The sequence below is a fragment of the Trachemys scripta genome, chromosome 2, assembly GCF_013100865.1.
Source record: "Trachemys scripta elegans isolate TJP31775 chromosome 2, CAS_Tse_1.0, whole genome shotgun sequence".
NCBI classification, from domain to species: Eukaryota; Metazoa; Chordata; order Testudines; family Emydidae; genus Trachemys; species Trachemys scripta.
The window spans coordinates 89,023,376-89,032,115 of record NC_048299.1 but is presented as its reverse complement, the minus strand read 5'-3'; positions in this window follow the sequence as shown (position 1 = coordinate 89,032,115).

The window sequence follows — 8,740 nt, the reverse complement described above, 5'->3', positions numbered from 1 at the left end:
TGGCTAACATCGACTTACGGAGCGGTCCACTGTGGGTAACTATCCCACAGTTCCCGCAGTCTCCGCTGCCCATTGAAATTCTGGGTTAAGCTCCCAATGCCTGATGTGGCAAAAACATTGTTGTGGTTGGTTTTGAGTACATATCGTCAGTCTCCCCTCTCTCCGTGAAAGCAATGGCACACAATCGTTTCATGCCTTTTTTTCCATGCAGATGCCATACTACGGCAAGCGTGCAGCCCACTCAGCTTAGCTCACCGACACCACCACTGTTGTCTCCTGGGTGTTGCTGGCAGCAGATGGTGCAGTAGGTCTGCAAACCATCATCATACACCGCTCCCGCTGCAACTCTGCTTTGCTGCTATTGCCTCGATAGCGAATTTCTCCATGTTTTCTGTCATGGGCTCCCGGGTACATGTGTTTTTCCGTTGTCCTCCACCGCCTTCGCTGCAACTCTGCTCTCCTGCAGATGCCATGCTATGGCAAGCATGGAGCCCACACAGCTCACCGCTGCTGATGTGAGCATTGTGCGCATTATCCTGCTGTATGTGCAGAACCTGCAAAAGCAGGCAAGGAGGGGACGACAGCACGATCACCATAAGTCATGGACACAGACTTCTCTCAAAGCACGGGCCCTGGCAATTTGGACATCATGGTGGTAATGGAGCAGGTTCATGCCGTGGAATGCTGATTCTGGGCCCGGGAAACAAGCAGACTGGTGGGACCACATAGTGTTGCAGGTCTGGGATGATTCCCAGTGGCTGCGAAACTTTCGCATGCGGAAGGGCACTTTCACGGAACTTTGTGACTTGCTTTCCCCTATCCTGAAGCACAAGAATACCAAGATGAGAGCAGCCCTCATAGTTGAGAAGCGAGTGGTGATAGCCCTCTGGAAGCTTGCAAAGCCAGACAGCTACCGATCAGTCGGGAATCAATTAGCAGTGGGTAAATCTACCATGGGGGCTGCTGTGATCGAAGTAGCCAATGCAATCACTGAGCGGCTGCTATCAAGGGTAGTGACTCTGGGAAATGTGCAGGTCATAGTGGATGGCTTTGCTGCAATGGGGTTCCCTAACTGTGGTGGGATGATAGACTGAATGCATATCCCTATCTTGGGACCAGACCACCTTGGCAACCAGTACGTAAACCACAAGGGGTACTTTTCAATGGTGCTGCAAGCACTGGTGGATCACAAGGGACGTTTCACTGACATCAACGTGGGATGGCCACGAAAGGTGCATGACGCTCACATCTTCAGGAACTCTGGCTTGTTTGACCAGCTGCAGGAAGGGACTTACTTCCCAGACCAGAAAATTACCGTTGGGGATGTTGAAATGCCTATAGTTATCCTTGGGACCCCTGCCTGCCGCTTAATGCCATGGCTCACGAAGCCATACACAGGCACCCTGGACAGTAGTAAGGAGCAGTTCAACTATAGGCTGAGCAAGTGCAGAATGGTGGTAGAATGTGCATTTGGACGTTTTAAAGCTCGCTGGTGCAGTTTACTGACTCGGTTAGACCTCAGCAAAACCAATATTCCCATTGTTATTGCTGCTTGCTATGTGCTCCACAATATCTGTGAGAATAAGGGGGAGATGTTTATGGCAGGGTGGGAGGTTGAGGCAAATCGCCTGGCGGCCGGTTATGCGCAGCCAGACACCAGGGTGATTAGAAAAGCACAGCTGGGTGCCCTACGCCTCAGAGAAGCTTGGAAAACCAGTTTCATGACTGGCCAAGCTACGGTGTGACAGTTCTGTTTCTCCTTGATGAAAACCCACCCCCTTCGTTGACTCTACTTCCCTGTAAGCTAACCACCCTCCCCTCCCCCCTTCGAGCACCACTTGCAGAGGCAATAAAGTCATTGTTACTTCACATTCATGGATTCTTTATTAATTCATCACACAAATAGGATAACTGCCAAGGTAGGCCGGGAGGGGTGGGGAAGGAGGGAAGCACCGGGTGGGGTGGGGGAGGAGGGAAGGATGAATTGACTGTCATGTTTCTGGCATAACCCTTAGTAGGGCTTCTATACACCGGTATCGACTGAGACCTGATGCAGTTCTGGAACAGATTCTCTATTTTTCATCAGGAAAACCAGTCTTTGACCAGGATTCTGAGATGGGAAAGTTTGAGGCAGAGAAGCAGCTCTCTAAGTCGATCTGAGTCCTGACGGTAAAGAAAATAAGCAAGAATGATGTGGCTACCTATTACTGTGCCGCTTGGGATCACACAGTATTACAAAAGCATTCACATTCTGTACAAAAACCTACTTTGTATTCTCATCAACAGCCTTTCGAATACAGGAAACCACAGTTACCTCCTAATCCTGCTTCTCATGATGGAACCAGATGCAAAAACACTTTATTGGTTTCTGTAACAAGAGATAAAAGCAACAGAGCTGTTGCTTGCACATGTTTTGCAAACAGTAAGATCCCACCTGTCTTTGCCAAACAACAAGACCAAGTAGTTGCACAGGGCAGCTAAATACTCAGGGCAGCAAAATTTTCAGTTGGTCTCTAGGGGTGACTAAGGTTTGATACGGGTGCACATTTATCAGTTTGCATAAGGGAGCTGACATGACAATTGCACACAGATGTATTAATACTGTTACGGGTAGCAAGATGTAAAATGGCCAAGTATCATAATTAAGTAGGATAAAAATGGAAGAATTTAAGACTGAGAAATACACCACAATTCAATTCTGCCAGATGCTCAGTGTCTCCGGAAACACTGTGAACACCATCAACTTCCACTGGTATCCATACGATCTGAGGGCACTGACTCATTCTCTCCATCAGGAAAGGCTCAGTAGCTTCCCTGGGCAAGTGATAAGTGAATGACAGAAAGACAACTGCACTGTCAGCAGCTCTTGTCCTCCCCCTCTTGTCTACCATCTGCCCATTCAATTCTCCAACAAATTCATTCATGCTTTCGTCCATACTGTCACATACTCATGGAACAGGCCCCTCATCTCATATTGAACATCACTACCTTCTCCTCTGCAAGATTTCTATTCCACAGCATGTACAAGAAATCTGCTAACACACAATGACTGAGCTTTAGGAGTGAGCGAGGAGAAAACAAAACCCAGTGTATTTGTGCATAAACAATGACATGGTAAAAAAATATATGGAAAAAATTAAAATAAAGGGGTTTTGACATTTCCCCTTTCCACAGGCTTGAGAGGTCACTGCTTTCTTTAGGCTGTCAGCAGTATGAGGCAGGACTTTGCACAGAATCTCAGGTTGCTGCTGTAATATAAGTAATAAGCAACAGTAATAATAATCAACACTGATCCTGAAACACACCCAAGGAATCGATTTGAGGCCAGTGCTCGGGTTGACACTCACCCACGGTCAAAGTTGCCATACTGAGCAGCAGTAACTCGACCTCACTGTGCAATAAGTCTTCTACAGCCAGTACCACTTAACTGGAGGTTACCGAAATGAGTCACTTCCTCTCCCCATCTAACCGTCTCTCTCCATTCAAGACCATCATTTACATTCCTTGGCTGGGGTCTAACAAGAGCAGCAAGAATGTTGCTGTTAGAGACTTTTGTTCTGGCTCTCGTTTGCTCCTGTAAGTGTGTTGCTCGCACTCAGGGTGACAAGACAGCAAGTGTGAAAAATTGGGACAGGGTGTGGTGGTGGTGGTGGTGGTGTGTGTGTGTGTGTGTGTGTGTGGGGGGTAATAGGCACCTATATAAGACAAAGCCCTGAATATCAGGACTGTACCTATAAAAATCAGGAAATCTGGTCACTCCATTCACACTGCTCTCTGCATACATTGGCACACGACAGCAGCAGGTGGAGAGCCTTCACATCATTTCAGTTTTATGTTGATATTTTTTCTTTGTTTCTCCACAGATGGCTCCTCACAAGTGCGTCTGATCCAGCCTCAACTGTCCATCACCAGGGAAGAAAATAAAACCTTACGAATTGACTGTCATGTTTCTCTATCGGAGGATTTTGGCAAGGCCCCTATACACTGGTATAGACGGAGACCCGGTGCAGCTCCAGAGTGGATTCTGTCGATTTCAACGCAGTCTGAATTGAAAGGAAAGTTTAATGCTGAAAAGAAGATTGGCCAGTCTACGTGTACCCTGACCATAAACAAAATAACCTCCAGTGACATTGCTACTTACTATTGTGCCTATTGGCATCACACAGTGTTAAAAAACTGTAGACAGCCTGTACAAAAACTCAGTCTGTATTCTGAGCCACAGCCTCTTGAGTGTATGAGGCCACTGTCACCTCTCTAAAAATTCCTCTCAGCCTGGAGCCAGCTGCAGAAACACTTTATTGGCTTCTGCAACTAGATATAAACAGCAACTGCTGATTTAGTGTGTATTTGCCAGATACATCACTAAGACCAGGTCAGGTCTAGCAGAACAGGAGGTCACCTAGGGCACAAAGGGGAGTTACCCACCCAATCCCGTTACAATGGGAGTTGTTTTTTTAACTGCCCCCTGCCCTGTAAAAAAAACAACTTCCCGCTGAATATTAGGTGATGCCAATAGTCAGTAGTTGTCTGAGTGGGTTATCATGGGCTTACTGGGTGGAGATTTGTCATCAGTCTAGAGGAGCATAACACTTGGAGAGAAAAATCTGGCTCTAGAGAAGGAAATGGGGCCAGGATCTCACCCCCATAACTGCCAGACTCGACAGTCTCCCAATGCAGACATCATTCATCTGCTGAAACAGGAAGCAAATGAAAGTAAAACAGGAGCGTTGGACCCAGTGTGCAGGTGCAATAATCTACCTCCTTATAACTCCCCAGTCACTGGGGTTCATCCTGCATAGTATCCTCCTCAGGGACAGAGCCTCCTGTTAGTGTCTAGAGATTCCAGTTGTGGATCTCAGTGGGCATTGGGTCAAGGCCTAAGTGTCTTTCCATTGACTTCAATGGGCTTTGGATCAGACCACAGGTAACCTAATGGCACTGCATACCAGCCTGGCCGCTTTACATTTTGATATTGCTCCGATGGAAACAGGAGTACATTTATTTTAGTTGCCTTTCTGCTGTTTAATTAGCCTTGAACCACAAAGAGCTTATTGTTCACTTTATAGAAACCACAGAGTTCTGTTCTGAAGGACCAGCCTATCTTTAGTTTCTGAAGCCAGTTCAGCTGAAAACACATGGTGTGACAGCAGGTTACACTCTGCTTTGGGGGGAGGGCTAGCTCAGTGCTTTGAGCATTGGCCTGCTAAACCCAGGGTTGGAAGTTCAATCCTTGAGGGGGCCATTTAGTGATCTGGGGCAAAAATCTGTCTGGAGCTTGGTCGTGCTTTGAGCAAGGGGTTGGACTAGATCAGAGGTTCCCAAACTTATTTGGCCTACCACCCCCTTTTCAGAAAAAAAATTACTCAGCGCCCCCCTTTTCAGAAAAAAAAATTACTCAGCGCCCCCCTGGAAATCTACCTTCTTTAAGCGAACAAACAGAAAGATGCAGTGACAAATTTGTGTTCTTTTATGTATCTATACTATATTGTAGGACGTAGGTAGAAATAAAGATGTGTTATTAGAATATCGCCCACGACATCAGGTATACAGTGGTTTTTGCGTAAGATGGCAAAAGACAACCAAACTAAAATACTAATGAAACTAATAAACTGGGTTTTGTTCTTTGCTCAGCATTAGATATATGTATTTGATATTAAACTGTCAAATATCAAACTAAATTTATCAAGAAATAATTAATTAAAAATAATCAATATGCAATTAAAAATCAGTTAATAGTTTTAATTTAGTTTGCCCTTATTTAAATAATTGTTCCTTATTAACACACGCCTTATTTACCAATTAACACAGATGATTCGATAGATATAAATAAATGTTAATAGTTAACATTTTTTTTACGATTTCATTCCCGTTTTCGTTAATATTGTAATAAAAAATATGACAAATATATTGACTGTACACTTCAAATAGTACTGTACCGACACAAGCCTGCTACGATTTTATTATTAGTAAGCACTAGAGACACAGAAACGTACGGTAGATATGTAAGAAAATGTATAAAAATACTCACGTTTAAATTGCTGTTTTATTGAAACAACAATAATACAATTTGCTTTGTATGTGATCCGTAATCCGTAAAGATCGAAGGTATTGAATATGAATAAAAAAATTTAAATACTTATTGCACCATTGTTAACTGCTTTTTACACAATTAAGAAACAATCTAAATTAGATTTCATACATGTCGCCTATTTATAGTATCGTATTGTAAACAAGTCATTACACGCACATATTCCTGCCGATGCATGCTGGACTTCCCGACAATGCGCGACACGCTCGCCTGCCAACACTTGCTTGTTAAGAGCTGTTGGCGGACTTGACACCTGATTGGTTATAATTTGTGAATTTATTTGGAAAATAAAGTAATCACTACAACTTTAACTCTATGTTACACAACAGATGAAACATGTACGAACGGTTTTTCAAAATTTTCTTATATTCTTTCTTTATGCTTCCACCGCCCCCTTATTTTTATTCAACGCCCCCCAATTGCACCCGAGGCTACTACTGCCCCCCTGGATCGTTCCAGCGCCCCCCAGGGGGTGGTATCGCCCACTTTGGGAACCTCTGGACTAGATGATCTCCTGAGGTCCCTTCCAACCCTGATATTCTATGAACTGATATCATGCTGTATAATTTCAGTCTTAACATGAATGTTCAGGAAACTCCACAGAATAAGAGTCCCTGCCCCAATGATTTTATATTCTAAGGTGGGTTACTAGAGCAATGAGGATAAATGGAGTCAGGTTTTTCAGAACCCGTGGGGAAAGCGTGTGATTGCAGATGATATTTGAAAGAAGGGCAGAAGTAGAATTATAGCTTATTGAATGATGCTAGAAAGACATAAGAAAACGAATGGAGCTACAATATAGAAAAGACATCATGGATTGGATTAGCTCTCATCACAAGGAAACAAAGAAATGTTTAAGAAAACCAGGTTACTAGTAAATTAATTGGACAAAAACATCAGTGTAGATTTGGCCCTTTTTCAGAACTAGGACAAAATTAACTGCAAATATATAATTGCAGATCCATCCTATATCAGCCAGGCTCCCGCGGAGATTTAAAGGGCACGGAGCTCCACGGCGGCCGGAGCCCTGGGCCCTTTAATTCACCCCTGAGCCCCGGGGCTCCCAGCTGCCTCTGCAGCTCGTATTTCCGGGGTGATTTAAAGGCCCGGGGGCTCCCAGCCACAGCCGGACCCCCAGGGCCTTCAAATCTTGAAAGGCCCCGCCTCTTCCGGTTGACGCCATGCCTCTTCCGATTGAGCCCACCAGGATTCTGGTGTACTGGTAAGTCCTTTAAGTTACTTTCACCCCTGACTAAAGATCATTGGGACTGTCACTCCATATATTGCTATTTATAGCACCTAACACAATGGGGACATCATCTGGATAGAGGCCTCTTGGAACCACTGTAATATAAATAATTAAAAGACCACTCCTTCATTACCCAGACTACCATGATGCAATCTACACTGGTCTAAAGATAGTGGAAGAATTCCCTTCATGCCAGATAATGCTCTTTGCTAAAAGTAACATTGGATGAGATTCAGCCTTAACTCTACCTTATCTTAAATTAGCATACGCAGCCAGCAAAACCTCACCCCGTGTTAATTAAATAAGTCACTTCCTGTCCTCAAATGCACCTCTCTGTCCTTCCCAACACAACAGTCACATTTCTCATAGATGCGGGTCCAAGTAAAACCTGTAAAATGTTGCTGCTCCACATCATTATTCTGGCTTTCGTTTTGTCTTGTACGTTTCCTTTTTACCCTTTTGTACACAGTTGTACATTACTGAGTCACAAATCACCATGCTCCAGATTCATGTTAATTTCTGGTTTTCTTTTCTTGCTCTCTTTCTAGACGGATGTGCACAAATACATCTGAGACAAGCTCAGTTGTCCATTACCAGGGCAGAAAATAAAACTGCACGTATAGTCTGTGAGGCTTCTGGCATTCCGAACTTCGGGAGTGCTGTTATACACTGGTATCGACACAGACCTGGTGAAGCTCCGGAGCGGATTCTGTACATCTCACCTGAAAAACTTAAATTTGACAAAGACTCTGATGAGAACAAGTTTAATTGTGAAAAGAAGCCTGACCAGCCCATCTCTACCCTAACAGTAAATGAAATAGATCCCAACGATGGAGCTAACTATTATTGTGCCTATTGGGATAACAGTATTAGAAAGCCATAGACAGCCTGTACAAAAACCTCACTCTGAATACTGAGCCATATCCCATCAAATGTATGAAACTACAGCTACCCCCTGATTTTGCCATTTGGCTGTAGAAACTCCTCACTAGCTTATTTTAAAAGGTTAAAAAAAAACCACACAACATGATTAATAAAAATATTTATTGTGAAGTAGTTAAGGTAACCACACATATAACATACCCGATTCAAAGCCAGAAAAACCAAGTACCCTGACCACAGCTCCTGTAATACCACTGGTAGGGGGTGGAGGTAAGTGTAATGTTCAGTGATGACTCAGTGTTAAGGGGATTGCAGAAGATCTGCTTTTCTCTGTGTCAGATTCCAACTGGCTATTCCCAGCAACAAACACTTCAATGCCCCATCCAGACTCTGTCTGGGAATCTCAGCCCTTACAGGCACAATCCCCTGTACCAGACAGGGAATTCTGCCGAAGGCTTTTATTCTAGGGAAAGATTAAATATTAACATAGAAACAGGCAGTGATTTGTCTTCAATGGGATG